Raw genomic sequence first — 16546 nt, 5'->3', positions numbered from 1 at the left:
CTCCCAGCAACTTTCCTCCCTGATTCTTGACACTTGTCTCCCCATAGGACAGCATCTGACTCCAAGATGCTTCTCCTCCCACTGCCCCAGCCCCAGGGGTAGCTGCTTTCATGATCTCCATTTTACAGATGGTTAGACAGAGGCACAATTAGGTAGTGACCTGCCCAAGGACACACAGGTAGTAAGTGGTAAAGTCAGAACAGGAAAGCCAGGCAGTCCAGCTCCTAAGCCTGTGTTCTTGGCCATGCAGATTTCCTGCCTTTTTTTTTTTTTTTTTTTTTTTAAACCTCCATAACCTTTCTGATTGCCAGTCACAATGTCCTGGTCCCCAAACAGGTCACCACCAGTGACCCTCTCTAATCTTTTGCTTTCAAACACTGCTCCTAGGATTTTAGAACTCTCATATGTCTCTGGGCTTGAGAAATGTGGCCCAACTGCAATTCAAAGCAAGCCTCGCCACTTTCATGAAACTCCCTTTGCTACCCGAGCTATGAGCTACCAACACTGAGGCTCCATGGGGAAATGGAGCTGGTTTGGGTTCTTTTATTTGTTCCCCTCTGCACATATATGCAGTTGACTTTGGAGACCCCCTGCATGTTGCTTCTCTCTAAATCCACCACCAGGGACATGCCTCAAACCAGAGATGCTGTATATCTGGGATGGTAGGGAGGCTTTCAGGAACCATTGTCCAACAAACTGGCTGAAAAAGGGCTATGGTTGTTTACTGTACTCTATTGATCCAGTCTTAAATAAGATTTAGTCTTATTTGGTAGCTGAATCTGAGACTCAGTGAGATTAAATATTAAAAAAAACCTTTGTATACTACAAAGTACTAGGCAAAATGTGCTTTGTTATAACTTACTAATATTCAACTTTCACCCAAAGTGGAATTGATTTTTTTTTAATTTGTATTGCTGTGTGCTCCCTAACTGGGGGGAGATCCTTGCAGCACTGAGGTCTCCAGTTCCCTGTATCTTGTGGGTCCTGCAGGGATGTCCTCTACAAAGGCTCCGTCCCTCCAGGCACATCTTGGGTGGAATAATAAAGCATTTCCTCACGCTTCCCAACCCTACTGCCCATCTTGCATTTATTCCAAAGGCTGTCTTTACTTCAGCTTTGAAAATCTGCAACAGCCCTGCAGCTGGGAAGAGAGTATATCATTTGGCTTTTTGCCCAGAAAATAAGATGCTTCAAAAAGGTCATCAAAAAAAAAAAAAAAAAAAAAAGTCTCTTGGGGAAGAAAAGGAAAAAAACACCACTCTCTCAAGGTTAATTGAGTGGAAGGTGAACTTTCATCACAAGCCATCCCTTTGAGAAAGCTACACATCTTCCAGTACATGGAGAGGGTAATTCACTGGAGACATGGGCTAGGCTGCAGTGTGAGAACACATTGCTCTCTTAGAGCTGGCCCCAATCCCTGAGCACTTGGAGAGAGTGTCTTCACCATGGAGGAGCAGATGGGAGGTGCAGACATGCAGCCACCTTACTGAGGAGCCCAGGCCTCTACAGGAACAGAGGTGTAAGGCTGGACTTCTGCCTTCAGGGAGCTTTTGCTGTTGTGGATGCAAGGAGACCAACAGCCAGCATAAAATAGATAAGAGGACAAAGAGCATCCCCTGGGGGCACTGACTCTGCAGAGCTCTGGGTGCTTAGAATGAGCTGGGATGAATGGTCACAGATGGTGCTGCTCTGAGCTATGAGAAGCCTGACTGGAGACTTAGCACTTCCTCTTCCTCTGCCTAGCCCTGTGGTTCTGAACAGGGGATGATTTTAGCCCCCAGGGGGCATTTGGCTATGTCTGGGGACACTTTTGATTGTCACAGCTGGGAGGGAGGTGCTACTAGCGCCCCTTAGGTAGAGGCCAGGGAGCTGCTAAACATTCTACAATGCACAGGTGAGCCCCCACAGTAAAGAGTTACCCAACCCAAAATGTTAATGGTGCCCAAGTGAACACTATTAACTGGTCTAGAACTAACTCCCAGCACCCTCATTCACAGACTTCCTCTTTCCTTTACTTTAGGTCTGTGCTGAAAGCCCCCTTACTAGAAATCCCTTCACAACCATCTTACCCTAAGAAAATACCCATTTCTCACTCCATCATTCTTTCCCCTATATCTTGCTTCAAGTTTTTCATAGCTTTTGTCTAATATACGTAAATGTATCTGTGTTCAACTGTTTATAGGATTGCTGCCTTCTTACACTAGGATGTAAGTTCCATGAGACCACGGACATTGTCACTTTTGTTGATTACTCTAGTCCCAATGTCTAAAACAGAAGATGCAGCAAATGCTCAATAGATATGTTTTTTTTTACATTATTATTATTATTATTATTATTATTATGCTTTAAGTTCTGGGGTACATGGCAGAACGTGCAGTTTTGTTACATGGGTATACATGTGCCATGGTGGTTTGCTGCACCCATCAACCCGTCACCTACATTAGTTATTTCTTCTAATGCTATCCTTCCCCTAGCCCCCCACCCCCTGACAGGTCCCGATGTGTGATGTTCCCCTCCCTGTGTCCATGTGTTCTCATTGTTCAATTCCCACTTGTGAGTGAGAACATGTGGTGTTTGGTTTTCTGTTCCTGTGTTGTTTGCTGAGAATGATGGTTTCCAGCTTCCTCCATGTCCCTGTGAAGGACATGAACTCATCCTACTTTATGGCTGCATAGTATTCCATGGTGTATATGTGCCACATTTTCTTTATCCAGTCTATTGTGGATGGACATTTGGGCTGGTTCCAAGTCTTTGCTATTGTGAATAGTGCCGCAATAAACATGTGTATACATGTGTCTTTATAGTAGAATGATTTATAATCCTTTGGGTATATACCCAGTTATGGGATTGCTGGGTCAAATCAATATTGTGAAAATGGCCATACTGCTCATAGTAATTTACAGATTCAATTCTATCCCCATTAAGCTACCATTGTCTTTTTTCACAGAATTGGAAAAAACTACTTTAAACTTCATATGGAACCAAAAAAGAGCCTGCATTGCCAAGACAATCCTAAGCAAAAGGATCAAAGCTGGAGGCATCATGCTACCTGATTTCAAACTATACTACAAGGCTACAGTAACCAAAACAGCATGGTACTGGTACCAAAACAGATATATAGACCAATGGAACACAACAGAGGCCTCAGAAATAATGCCACATGTCTATAACCATCTGATCTTTGACAAAACTGACAAAAACAAGAAATGGGGAAAGGATTCCCTATTTAATAAATGGCATTGGGAAAACTGGCTAGCCATATGCAGAAAACTGAAACTGGACCCCTTCCGTACACCTTATACAAAAATTAACTCAAGGTGGATTAAAGACTTAAACGTAAGACCTAAAACCATAAAAATCCTTGAAGAAAACCTAAGCAATACCGTTCAGGACATGGGCATGGGAAAAGACTTCATGTCTAAAATACCAAAAGCAATGAGAACAAAAGCCAAATTGACAAATGGGATCTAATTAAACTAAAGAGCTTTTGCACAGCAAAAGAAACTATCAGCAGAGTGAACAGGCAACCTACAGAATGGGAGAAAATTTTTGCAATCCATCCATCTGACAAAGGGCTAATATCCAGAATCTACAAAGAACTTAAACAAATTTACAAGAAAAAGACATTTCTTAAGTTAGTCAATGAATGGATGCTAGCCCCAGACAGCTCTGTGAACCTGGATCGGTCACTTAACTAGTCTAACATGCATTCAGATCCTCATGTTAAGAAAAAGGAAGTTGAGGATTAGAATGTTTCATTGTGGGTTCCCCATCCTTCCCCAGCTCTAAGCTTCTTTGATTCTATAAGAAAGCAGAACTTGGGCTGGGTGCAGTGGCTCACACCTGTAATCCCAGCACTTTGGGAGGCCGAGGTGGGCGGATCATGAGATCTGGAGTTCGAGACCAGCCTGGCCAACATGGTGAAACCCTGTCTCTACTAAAAATACAAAAATTAGCTGGGCGTGGTGGCATGCACCTGTAATCCCAGCTACTCGGGAGGCTGAGGCAGAAGAATCGCTTGAACCCGGGAGGCGGAGGTTGCAGTGAGCCGAGATCATGCCACTGCACTGCAGCCTGGGTGACAGAGTGATACTCTGTCTCAAAAAAAAAAAAAAAAAAAAGAAAAGAAAAAGAAAAAAGAAAGCAGAACTACCTGCTATGGGAATTTTGGTTGAGGGAGAGGGCAGGTTTCAGGTTAAGGGAGGCACTGTGAGTGCAAGATGTGCATGTTTGAGTCCCTACCTCATGTGGATGCAGTGAGTGGCAGCTATTGTTATCTATGCAGAATGACACTAGCCTTAGGCACAAAGTTTACAGGATCACAAAAATACTCAAGAATTACAAATAATATTTTAATGCAATATTTAAAAATGAAAGTTAATGCAAAAATCTGTAATAAATGAAACACCAACATGTTAAAAACAGGATCGTATTACTGGTTTTCCCTTTTGCTATGGGCTCCAATCTGCCTCAACACAGCACTGCTACTGATCCTGTCTGTATTTAAACATTTTGACATTTTGCTTATCATAAATTTTTGACATTAATTTAAAAAATGCCCTGAAAGCTGATTTGTCCTGATTACTGAGATTTTTGTCACCTCTGTCAATTTTGTGCCCAGAGGGAGTGCCTCACTTGGTTTGCCCTAGTTCCTGCTCTCAGCCAGGGGATGCCGGAGAGCAATGGGCACAGCTAAAGGCAGAGGGAAGCCTCCTGCCATTCATCCCTAGGGAAGAAAAATGGTGAGAGAGAGTTTTGGGGACAGCTAGTGGGACCTTGGAATTTGAGGGCTGGGCTTCCCAGGCAGATCGAAGCTGAGTAGGTGGGTCTGAATTTCCAAGTAAAAAAGAAGAAGACATCCTCAAGGCTAGAGGAGATCTAGGTCCTGGTTTGACTGGGACATTCCTTGTTGCACCAGTTGTCTCAAGGCAGTTATTAACAGTGCCTCCTCTTACTCTCTAAGATGTCCAGGGTTGAACACTAAGTATATGGTCACCCTGGGTCAGGCTGCTGTCTAAGCAATTGCTACAGTGGGCCACTCCTGAGCACTACAAAGGAGAAAGGTATTGCTCTTCACTTGAGTTCTAATCTCTGTGGATCTCTGGTGCTGCTGAAGAATGCCTCAAACACCACTTTCGACCTTAGCTAAGCTTCATAGCTCTTAGCCTTTGTCGTGTAGCTATTTTTTATGTGTCTGACCTTACCCTTGTCTTGCTTGAGTCTTAGCCACTCATGGCTTTGACTTGTGACCTACCGCCAGCTCCACAGAGTGGCTGTCCCAGGAGCCACACTCACAAAGAAGCATTTTTGTGAGTGCATGGCGTTTTTCTAGTCCATGGTGTTGGAGAGAGAAATGTAAATGACAAGAAAAATAATAAGCACATAAAATTAATGTCAGACTTTTTAAAGGCCTAATTTCTATGGCATTCACCTAATGTTAGAGTCCTTCTTTGTTGCATTGTTTCCCCTGAACCTAAAATGTAGATGTTGGCTAAAATGTCATGTACCCAGTAAGAAATACTAAATTCCATCTCACTCACACACAAACAATGGATGAAGGACATAGTATGTAAAATCAAGTGGTAATAAGTACTGAAACCAAAGGGATGTGCACTCTTGGATGACTGGCAATAATGCACTTAAAAAAAATTCACTTGTGTTTCATTATCCTTGTGTTTTGGGTTGTTGGTACCCCAAGCGCTGGGTTTCATATTTTACAGGCAGTGTCCTGTTTAGTAAATGGCAGACGTGGGATTCAAATGCAAGCATCTCTGAGTGCAAGCTTTTGGCTAAACTTCTACACTGTCTTGCCTCTCATCCAGGATCAAATCGGAGCTTGAAAGTGTCTCTTACACACACATCGAGTCTTCTGTCAAAGGGACATGTGACCAGATATCCCCCCAGCTGTCCCCACTCTTGAGTACCCCCCATATTTTTTATTTGAAAAATATTGCATTGAAAGATGATTTTTGTCTTGATTACTGAGCTTTTTGTCATCTCTGTCAATTTTGTGATTAACTAAGGTCCTGATTAACCATGTTCTGGTTAACTGAGGTTTGACTTGCAGAAAGGGCAAACAGATAAATTGGGAAGCAATCATTAACCGAAACCATAATATGATCTTTCAAAACAGAGTGTACTTGGTCTTTTGAATAGTTTGTTGCTGACCCATAATTCTTAAAATTCTCAGATAGGAAAGGAATTTAGGAGTCATCTGTTGTAAATATCTTTGACTATTGAGTTGAGTTGCCAAGAAATTTAAAGAAAAATGGTTTATTGGAGTGCAATTGCAGGCATAGATAAACTGTCTCTAAGATATAATGTGAACATGAATAGGAGAAAGGGGAGCTTATTAGCCTCAATTTAATTATTTTTTAAGTTGGGCTTTTATATTCAATTTTGGGAATGAGTAAATTTCATACAGTGAAATTTCTTCCCCTCTTGTAAATAAACCAAATCCTACCCATTCTTCAAATTCTAATTTAATTCTAAGTTTTTCATGGAACTCTCCCAATTATCAGATAGTTATTTTTCCTTCCTTTGAATTTGTATTTTTTTTAGTCTTCACTATAGCACTTAGTATTTAATTATTGAATTGCTTTCTGATACTTTTATTCTTCCAGATTGAATGCATTAAGAACGCAGGAAGTGTATCTTCAACTTCTTGCTCCCCGAGAACCCCTCTCTTAGGGACATGCTTTCAGCAAGTTCTTTCAGGGCCCTGCCTATTTTCAACTGGGCATTCGGTTGAAAATCTGTGAAAATCCCTGAAGGGGTCAGGGTTAGTTGACCGGACCATTCAACTAACTTACAGCTGCCAATATTGACCTCTCTGTGCTTGAAGGCTCTTTTTCTTCAGCATCAATTGTGGAAAGCTTACTGTTTTTATATATGGCAGGCCAGAACTTCAATTTTACCCCTCAGGAGCAGTCCTCAAACCAATGGCTCTCGGGAGTTGGTGTATAAACACCATGGCTCCCTTGTCCCTTGAAGTGGTTGAGCCATGTGTTTTGCACCATTTCCCAGAGCTTCCCCAAGAGTTAAAGCTCCAATGGCCCACAGTAGCGGCTGGCTAAATGATGCACCCTTTATTCTCTGCCTTTTCTCCTCATACTACTTTCCCCATTTGTCTCCTGGTGTTACCTGCAATTCTTGACTAAATGGTTTGCATTCGTCAGCTTCTGGGGGTAACTCAAACAAAGACAAGCACAGAGGCTATAGTTAATATTCACTTGTTTATCAGATAATTAATAGACTGTCAGAGTGTAACCTTGCAGATATGGGGATTGTGCATTCTCTGTTCAGAGGGCATGATGTTATCCCCTGCAATGGTACTCATTTAATTCTAGTTGAATGGAACAACAATGACGGTCAAGGGTCCCACCCTAAGTTCATCTGGTTCTGTTCACTAATCTGTATTTGTGATATATTACTGACTCTTGTAAGCAGTGGAGAGCCAAGGGGAATTATGTCAAACCACTATAACCCCTCTCCCATCCCTGCTGCTACCAGCTGTATATAATTCTCAAGTTGTGTTGTCTTCAGAGTGATTACCTCCTGACAAGGCCAAGAAGAAATGTTGACCCTGGGTTAAGACTAAACCAATGGCCCCTTCCCTTTGGAAGCCTAAAAGGATGGGAAAATGCACACCAGCAAGATGTTTCCTAACAGGGCCATGTCAAATTTATAGATAAATAAAATATCAAAGATCAAATGAGGCTAGATCAGCAGTTTGGACCTCTCCCCAACCAAGCAGAGAATGTGCTGTCTGACTCTGTCTTGGACTGATTTTCAGTTTTGTGATTCACAGCTGCAGCCAGGCAGAGCACATCCAATAATGCTATTTGTTTTCCACTTTTTAAAAAAGGCTTGGGAAATATATAAATGGTTCATAGAAGAAGTGGGCATTAGCAGACAGTCTGACCATAGTGAGACAGGCAGATGGTTCATGGGACCGATGCCAGCTGGGTGTTTCTGTAAGTGATCGTGTATCTCTTCTCTGTGCCCCAGCTCTCTGCTTGATTAAGAGGTCAGAAGGAGGCTGCCGCAGCATGAGGCTGGAGCACACATGATCTACGACCAATCTGTTGGTCGCCTAGAAACAGCTCTCTAAAAAGGCCCAAAGACAATTCAATTTATAAGCCCACACGTTTTGGGTCAAGTAGTGCTGGCTACTATTAAAACTAAGTTTGATTCTTGGGGTTTGTTTTCCTGAGTGCCACTCAGCCCCTTTAACTTTCACGCCCCATCAACTCCTTCCCTTCTTAATATGATGGTATCGTTTGGTAAGTGGCAACACCCTTCAGATGGGATTCTGGGAAGTGAGTGAAGCAAGCAGGCAGTCAGGAGAAAGAAGGGGTCAGGGAAAACTGGGTGAGGTCTGATTTTCCCTTTCTGCACTTGGTGAGTCCTGACTGGGTGCCCAGCACTGGGGGAAGATGTAGGAAAAGGAGACTGCATCATCTTTCCCCGGGAGCAGGAAGTTTATGTGTATGAGGCAGAGCAACCCAAGGATGCCAAGGATCCAAATGAGAGGTATGAACAATGTGTTTTGGAAATGATCAGAGATGGGGTCAGGAGAAGGCTTCAGAGAGGAGGTGGAATGTGGGATAGGTGAGATTCTCATAGATGAAGAAGTGGGATTTGCAGAATTGCCCCTCACCCTCCACTAACCTTTGGAAAGTCTCAATCTATATGCTCTTTCATAGTCTTTATCCTTGTTTGTCTGAAGAGCACAGGATGGAGAACTGTCCGGGCAAAGGACTCAAAGAAAAAAGATGCTCAGGCAATATACTGCAGGGCAGATGAAGCACTGGCCTGCCTGGAATGGGCTTTGAGGCTTTGCTCATTGATTTGCCAGTTAAATCCCACTCTTGAGTGATTCTCACAGCTGACCTGAATGGCCTTTGGGATTGCCACCTGCTGGCTGCACCTTCTTCTGCTTATGTCCGCTCCGCAGGCCCATCTGCTCTGTTACAGATTCCGGTCAGTGATCCTGGACTGAAATTTTACCCTCTCTCCTGATCAGAAAGGAAAGTGATTGTGCTTCCCAACTATAAATCTATTTAGTAAATATTTACTGGGTACCTACTTTTAGCAAGGCACCAGGGTAAAAATGTTTGAAGACCTAAAAATCTGCAAATACAGTCTGTCTCTTTCCTCAAAGAATTTGCAGTCTCTTCATGGAGTGGAGTTAAAAATAAATACATGAATGAAGATGCTGCAAGCCAGTGAGATATGCACCCAGAGAGGAGTAAGCAATGAGGTGGGAGTTAGAGGGAGGAGCTGTCACTTCTGGATGGAGGGACAAGGGCAGGTTTTTTGGGGAAGAGTCTGCACAGAGCAACAGGACTTGAAATTGAGGGAAGGCAGAGCTCTAGGTTTTATCTAAAATTCTACATGTGGAGTGGCAGTTAGTAGAAGCTGATTCTCATGTCATTTCTTTCTCAAATCATTTCATATGTTTTCATTACTGAAAACAACCCATCTAGATAAAGGCCATGCTAACTTCTGGAAAGAGTCCATGCTAATTTCTGGTTTACCTAGAGCTCTCCCAGTTTACATATTATTGATAAACCTTCTTTCATTGTACAAATTGTCATGGTTTGAGAAATGAATTATATAAGCATCTTAATTCTTGATAATGCTTTCAGCAGCCTTTCAGAAATTCTAAGGTCACAATGTTGGATTAGCTGTTTGAGCTGCAAGCAACATGGTAGATTTTGGGAAGGGATGTAAGCTTGAACCAAGAAATCCCCTTTATTTTGCTTCTAAATCAACATATACAAGTCAACAAAAAGAAAAAGCCAAGGCACCCTTTTCGCCTAGAATAGAAGCAGGTGGGTGTGCCAGTCATACACTCATTGCTGAGGTATGCTGATAACACAGCAATGATCATGGATAATCTATTAACACACTCGAGCCATACTCAGTCTTGCTTTGCAGATAAACATAGTCTGTGATTATTTTACAACACTGTTAAGGTGCGGCGGGTTGTCCCTCATTTATTACTTGACTAATAAATACTTTAATTACACTTAATAAATAATGTAAGCAGGGCTCACTGAAGTGGTAATTCTTTAAATTAATTATTAACTGCACGCAAAAGGCTGCACTGCCAGTACCACTAAAAGAAAATTCAGCCTTTAATCTAGTGATTATTCATTATCTGGTATAAAGGCTCCATTTGCATATTATTAGGGAAATAAACTTTGGCCTCCTTGGCAATACAGATAGATCTCAAAGTCCATGCATTATGAATCTCCAAATACTAAAGCAATGATAAACAATATGTAATAAAATCTTCAGTTTATAGCTTTATAGCAGCTGGTTTTTGATTTTTCAAATATATTACAATGATAAAGTGACCAGTTAATGTATAAGCTCTTTGTGAAAGGTGGTGCCTACAGATGGTCGACTGATAGGAAACAGTAAATGTGCAAACTGCTCATTTCCCTTGAGATTGGAGTCATAAAGTGATCTCAGTAAGATATGAGAAGAAAATATCCATTTAACCCCTTTCTCTGCAGTAACCCAAACATGGTACTGCACTGAATTGTTTTGTATGTGTCTGTTTCTCCTCTCCTCTCTGGCTTCACATCTTCACTTTGGAAAAGTGAAAGCAGAATACCTGGTTATCCTGAGGTCACTGTCTCCACACATGGTGGTGTCCTTGATGTTAGCTTGGGGCAAAAAGCCAGGTAAGATTGTCATCAAAAGAGAAAGATGATTTCTAAAACCAGCAAAAGGCTAGAATGTGTGTGCCCTTGCATTTTCTAGCTTGATACTCCCTCCTTGAGTCTGGGCAGCTCCCAGGGGAGGTGACTGACTACCCCCACCCCCCATCCCTCCCACCAGGAGCTATGGCCAAAGAACAAGCACACGAAGCAGCCTCCCAATATCCCAAACTAGAAAGTGCTGAGAGCAAATCAATGAATCAAAAACAGGTTTCCAGAGGAGAATGAATCTCTCTTCCTCTGCTTCTTTTAGGACGAAGTGGAGGTGGGGATGAGAAGCAGGGTGGGGAGGGGGAGAGGGAAGGAGATAGGAAGCCGAGGGCTCATGAAAATGCTGACAGTCACAAGGAAGCAGGAATGACCTCTCTTCCCATTTCCTATTCTGTCCTATTCATCTTGCTGAGCCCCATTTCGGGACTACTTCTTTCCAGTGGCCTTCCCTAATCCCCTATTCATTCCAGTAGTCACCTATAGTGTGGACCAGTCAATACTGCACAGACTTGTGTGAGGTGGGGAAAGGGCTGCAAAAAGATGAGTTGTGTCCTTTAAAGTGGACATTTTGGGAGCTGAAGCTATTTCAATAATGCTGATACTACTCCAAATAGTATTGATAGATAGATCTGCTTTTCATGTTTGTATTAGTCAGCTTGGGCAGCTATAACAAATATCATCAATTGGATGACTTAAACAAAAGACAGTTTCTCTCATAGTTCTGGTGGCTGGAAGTCTAAGACAAGGGTGCCAGCGTTGTTGGGTCTTTGGTGAGGGCTTTCTTCCTGGCTTGCAGACAGCTACTTTCTCACTGTGTTCTTACATGGTGGAAAGAGAGAGCTCTGGTCTTTTTCTCTTCTTGTAAGGACACTAATCCCATCATGGGGGCTCCACCCTAATGACCACATCTTAACCTAATCACCTCCCAAGAGCCCCGAATCCAAAACCCATCATATATGGAGTTAGGGCTTCAACATATGAATGAGGAGGGCACAAACATTCTATCCGTAACAATGATCTTCTGAACATCTTCAAAGAGAGAACAATTATATTAACAATAATCACACTCTTTAACTGAGCATGAACCCTGTGTGCCAGGGGTTTCACTCACATTATCTCATATTATCCCCATGGTAACACCAAGAGGTAAATATCATTAATCCTTTATAATGGATAACACTAAGATTTTGGAGAAAATTATATAGCCTAAGTTAGAACCCAGTGACTCCAAAGCCAAGGCTTTAACGTCTTTCTTACTGCTCTGTCTTCTGAAGGCAGAATAATCAGTGGTTATTTCCCAAAAGAACCACTTTCCTGAAAGTGTTCCTTTCCACGTGTCACTAATGTGGCTTCTCTAGGCATTTTCTTTAGCTCAAAGAGAATTCTAAGAGTAGGAATTTTAGGCACACTACAGGTTAGTGGGATAATATTTGGGAGGGAAGGGCCTCATCTCCCTCTTGATATCATGCCATAAAGGCAACCGCCTACTCCATCTGTGATATCCACATAGGGCCAACTCTGTTCTCATCTAACCTAATCTGTAGCTTGTTGGGTCACTAACTTCAATTAATGTTTGCACATATTAATCATTCAATCTTTCAATCATTCCTATGAGCTAGGTTGGTATTCTTATTATTCTTGTTTTAAAGATGAGAAAACTGAAGCACAGAGAGATTGGGCAATCTCCCCAAGTTTACACAGCAAGTGAAGAAAAGACCACCACAGACTCAAATGTAGGCATCTTTGTTTTTATCACTAAAGAATAAACAGTTGGATCCTCCATCACAAATGTCTCTAACGTCCTATCAAAAATGGTGTCAGGCCAGGCTCGGTGGCTCACGCCTGTAATCCCAGCACTTTGGGAGGCTGAGGCAGGCAGATCATGAGGTCAGGAGTTCGAGACCTGCCTGGCCAACATAGTGAAACCCCATATCTACTAAAAATATAAAAATTAGCCAGGCATGGTGGTGCATGCCTGTAGTCCCAGCTACTTGGGAGGCTGAGGCAAGAGAATTGCTTGAACCTGGGAGGCGGAGGTTGCAGTGAGCCGACGTTGTGCCACTGCACTCCAGCCTGGGGAACAGAGCAAGACTCCGTCTTAAAAAAAAAAAAAAAAAAAAAAAAAAAAAAAAGATGTCAATTTGCCACAAAGAGTTAAACGTCTGCACATTTACTCCCTTACCTACAAGATTCCCATCATCCATTTGTTTTGCATTCCTTCATAGTTCCATTCACTCATTAATTCATGTAACAAATATTTTTGAAGCACATTACTTGGTACCAGTCATTGTATTAGATACTGGCTATCAAATCCAAATTTACAAAAGGAAATTGAACCAATGGGCTATTAACTGAATTGACAACATGATCTAATGACTTCGGTGTTGGTAGAGACCTCTCCACTTTCTCAACCTCTCATAGGCTCCCGGAGAGAAGTAGCTTTAAAAAGAGCTGTCGATGCACACCTACCTGTGTGGCTTGCCACTGGCTCCCACTTTTAAAGGGATGATGGCATGATTTCTGATTACAGCCATTAGACAAAATAAAATAGAGAAAGCTGGCTCACCAGTTTCATCCTGCTTAATCAAATAGCCTAATTCATCATATTCACTCACATGATAGTGCCTTTCCACACTTCAAAGACAGGCATGCACAAGCCCAGTTCAGGCTTCCATCCAACGGCAACTCACTCCTTTTTAAATACAGACAGATAATCTTTTCTTCTTTATTTTCCCCCTTCTGAAAGCCTGTTTCAGACCCAGCCAGGAAGAAACCTATACTGGCTATAGCATTATCCTTCATGACAGAATTCAGCAGAATTTCTTTCTTACTGACTTTGGAGCTGGAGTGGGGTCTGAGCCAGGATCAGAATATCAAAGTATGTCAGAACTGGCAGGGTCCACAGGGAGAAGGCAGTCCATCCACTCACTTTACAGATAAGAAAACCTACAAGATTGCCACAAAGCAAGAGCAGAGCCTCGGCTTCCAGACTCCCTAGCCAGAGCTCTTAACTTGTCTTACCTCTAGGATTGCTGTTAGCACCTCAGAAAACCTTAGAACAGGGCTTCCAGTTGGTTCTTCAGTACACGCACAAAAGCCTGTCTTCAGATACATTGCTGACAGTTCCACAGAGGATCCAAACTTTCTTTATGATAGAAACAAATTTGCAACGTTGGTAATGGTTACTCTACTGTGCTTCCATTTCCTCTCCCTGGTCCTCTTTACTTTTTCCAGGGACCCACTCTCCATGTGTGTTTCCAGGAATTTTGTACTGCTAATTGCACCTGCTTTCTCTCCATAAGGCCTGGGTTATGGAAAAGACTACTCTGGATAGACTTCTTTCTCCTTCCTTTCAAAGAGCCTCTGCACCCAGCTGCCTATTATTATTTCAAATGAAGAGAGGGAATGCCTTACACCCTTATTCAAAATGAGATCTGAGTGACTGATGTAGGGTCTCAGAAAAACATACCCTAAAACAAATGCCTCAGAAGTAGCCTCAGAAGCAAAAGTCTTTCTCTGACCTTCTTCTGCCCTCCTCTCTCTGCCTGTCATTCTTCCCAAGGCTAGCCATAGAAACTAGAACCCCTCTGCCCTACAGAGGATCATAGAAACTAGAACTCCATTTCCCCCAATCCAGCCATAAAACCTACAAATATTACTCTAACTCTTCCCCCTACCCCCACGGCCTTTCTGTGTAAATCAAGATGGCCATCAAGAAATTATCTGACCTATCTTCTTTGACTGTAGGTCATAAGACCCCCATTCCAGAGACAGTTCTGCCACATATCCGTGGAAAGATTGTGTGTTCAAAGAGGCCAATAAGAATCTAGACAGACAGGCCTTACTGGGCATCCCCAATCAGTCCATTAGCATTAGATGATGCCGTTTTTTGTCCAATCGTATTTCTACATAGTTATCCTTACTTTGCTGAAACTAAGCATAAAAATAGACAGTTTTCCCTGCATCTTTGGGTCTTCATTTTGAAAGCTCATAAGTCATGGAAAACTATGATCACACACATTTATATGCCTCTTCTCCTATTAATTTGCCTCTTGTCAGTGATTTTCAGTGAATCTTCAGAAAGTAAACTCTCACCTTCCCCTCCCCCTTCAGTGAACCTACACTGCCAACTAATATACTTGGGAAACTGTTAATTTGAAACAGGGATAAATATCATGGTTAAGTTTCAGTGGGTTTAGACTTTGGAGCAAGGAGACTTTCCCAAAGAGTTTTCAAAACATGCACATATAGAACCATACATATGTGCACAGCTGGCCCACATATTGACATTGTGTAGACACAGTCTAAAAGCTTTAACAACCTAGCACCTGCCAATCCCCATGCACACACACATCCTGGGAAACCTAGACAATATGGTTGATGTATATGGGAGGGAATTTTTTTCTAGCTCCCTTACTTAGTTAAAGATAAATCTTTAGCAAATGAAGGCTTAGCAAACAATAACAATAGTGATAGTAGCTTCCTTTATGGAACACTTGATTTGTAATTAAGCTTTACATACATCTCACTTTTTTTCTGACAAACCTTTTATGAGTTGATTGTATCTTCCCAAAATTCATATGTTGAAGTCCTAACCCTTAATATATTAGAGTGTAATCTTATTTGGAAATAAGTTTATCACAGATGTAATGAGTTAAGATAAGATTATAATGGAGTAGGGTAGGCTCCTAATCCAACATAACCTGTGTCTTAATGAAAAGAGGAAATTTGGATATAGAGACATACACAAAGGGAGAATGCTGTGTGAAGATGAAGGCAGAGATCTGAGTGATGCCTTGACATGCCAACGAAAGTCAAAGATTGCCAGCAAACCACCAGAAGCAAGAGAAGAGGCATGGAACAGAATCTTCCTCACAGTCTCAGAAGGAATGAACTCTATTAACACCTTGATCTCTGACTTCTGGACACCAGAACTGTGAGACAATAAATTTCTGTTGTTTAAGCCACCCAGTTTGTGGCACTTTGTTATGGCAGTGCTAGCATACTACTACAAAGCCTTTGAATAGTCTTATCCTCATTTTATCAACAAGGAAACTGAGGCTCAGATCAGTTAAATAACCTGCCCAAGACCACATAGCAGGTAAGGAGCAAAGCCAGTATTCAAACTTGGATCTGCATGCTCTGCTGCTTCTCAGGTAGTGGGAAATTGTTCTGGTAAAAACTAGGAAAGGCTAGTTTTTCCTCCGTGACAAGCCAGATATGATACATCTTCCTTGTGAGCCTGGAATAGAGCGGCCAGTTCTCCCAGGTCACACTCCCATCACTAATAGCACTCCGGGGTCTGTTCTCTACTTTTTTTCATGTTTCTCCTTGTTCAGCAATTAACAGAATCTCAAATCAAATGCCAAGGGATGACATTAGAAAATAAAGTTTTCCTCTTTAATCTCATTTCATTTCTTTAGCCCTGAAAATGCACTGGAGGCTCCCAAATGCAGTGCATGCTTTCATATTGTTTCTCAGAGAGCAAATTCCTAAATTCATCAGGGGTGGGAAGGAAAGCCAAGTTTAAACCTAAAATGCTTCCTCATTCCTGGTTTCTGTGGCCAGAGTACCTCCTTCCCCTCTGGCATCCATCCATGTAGACTTCACAAACACACATGTATGTGCATGCGTGCACGTACACATGCACACAAACACAGAGAAAAGTTGAACTTAGCTCTCTCACTGAAGCCAAACAGACCAGATTCCTCCTGGGCCTCCTTGTCTTACTGCCCTTCCAGCACTAAGCACTTGTGGTCTCACCCTTAGGAGTGTTCTCCCACCCTCTCTCCTGAAGCCAAGATCCATGGCGGTCCTGT

General features: G+C 42.2%; 1 protein-coding gene and 1 long non-coding RNA gene across 2 annotated transcripts in view; one reads left to right on the top strand and one right to left on the bottom strand.

Annotated features, from left to right (window-relative positions):
* Positions 1–16546, bottom strand: part of SLC14A2 (solute carrier family 14 member 2) — a 471903-nt gene that overhangs the window by 228738 nt on the left and 226619 nt on the right. The window lies entirely within an intron of this gene.
* Positions 1–16546, top strand: part of LOC129018831 (uncharacterized) — a 69075-nt gene that overhangs the window by 49279 nt on the left and 3250 nt on the right. The window contains exon 7 of the long non-coding RNA XR_008495434.2: positions 8409–10700. This is a non-coding gene — a long non-coding RNA (uncharacterized LOC129018831). The remainder of the gene's footprint in view (positions 1–8408; positions 10701–16546) is intronic.

This window comes from Pongo pygmaeus, chromosome 17, assembly GCF_028885625.2.
Source record: "Pongo pygmaeus isolate AG05252 chromosome 17, NHGRI_mPonPyg2-v2.0_pri, whole genome shotgun sequence".
Taxonomy (NCBI): domain Eukaryota; kingdom Metazoa; phylum Chordata; class Mammalia; order Primates; family Hominidae; genus Pongo; species Pongo pygmaeus.
The sequence above is the reverse complement of the archived record's forward strand: the minus strand, read 5'-3'. Positions and strand labels throughout refer to the sequence as shown.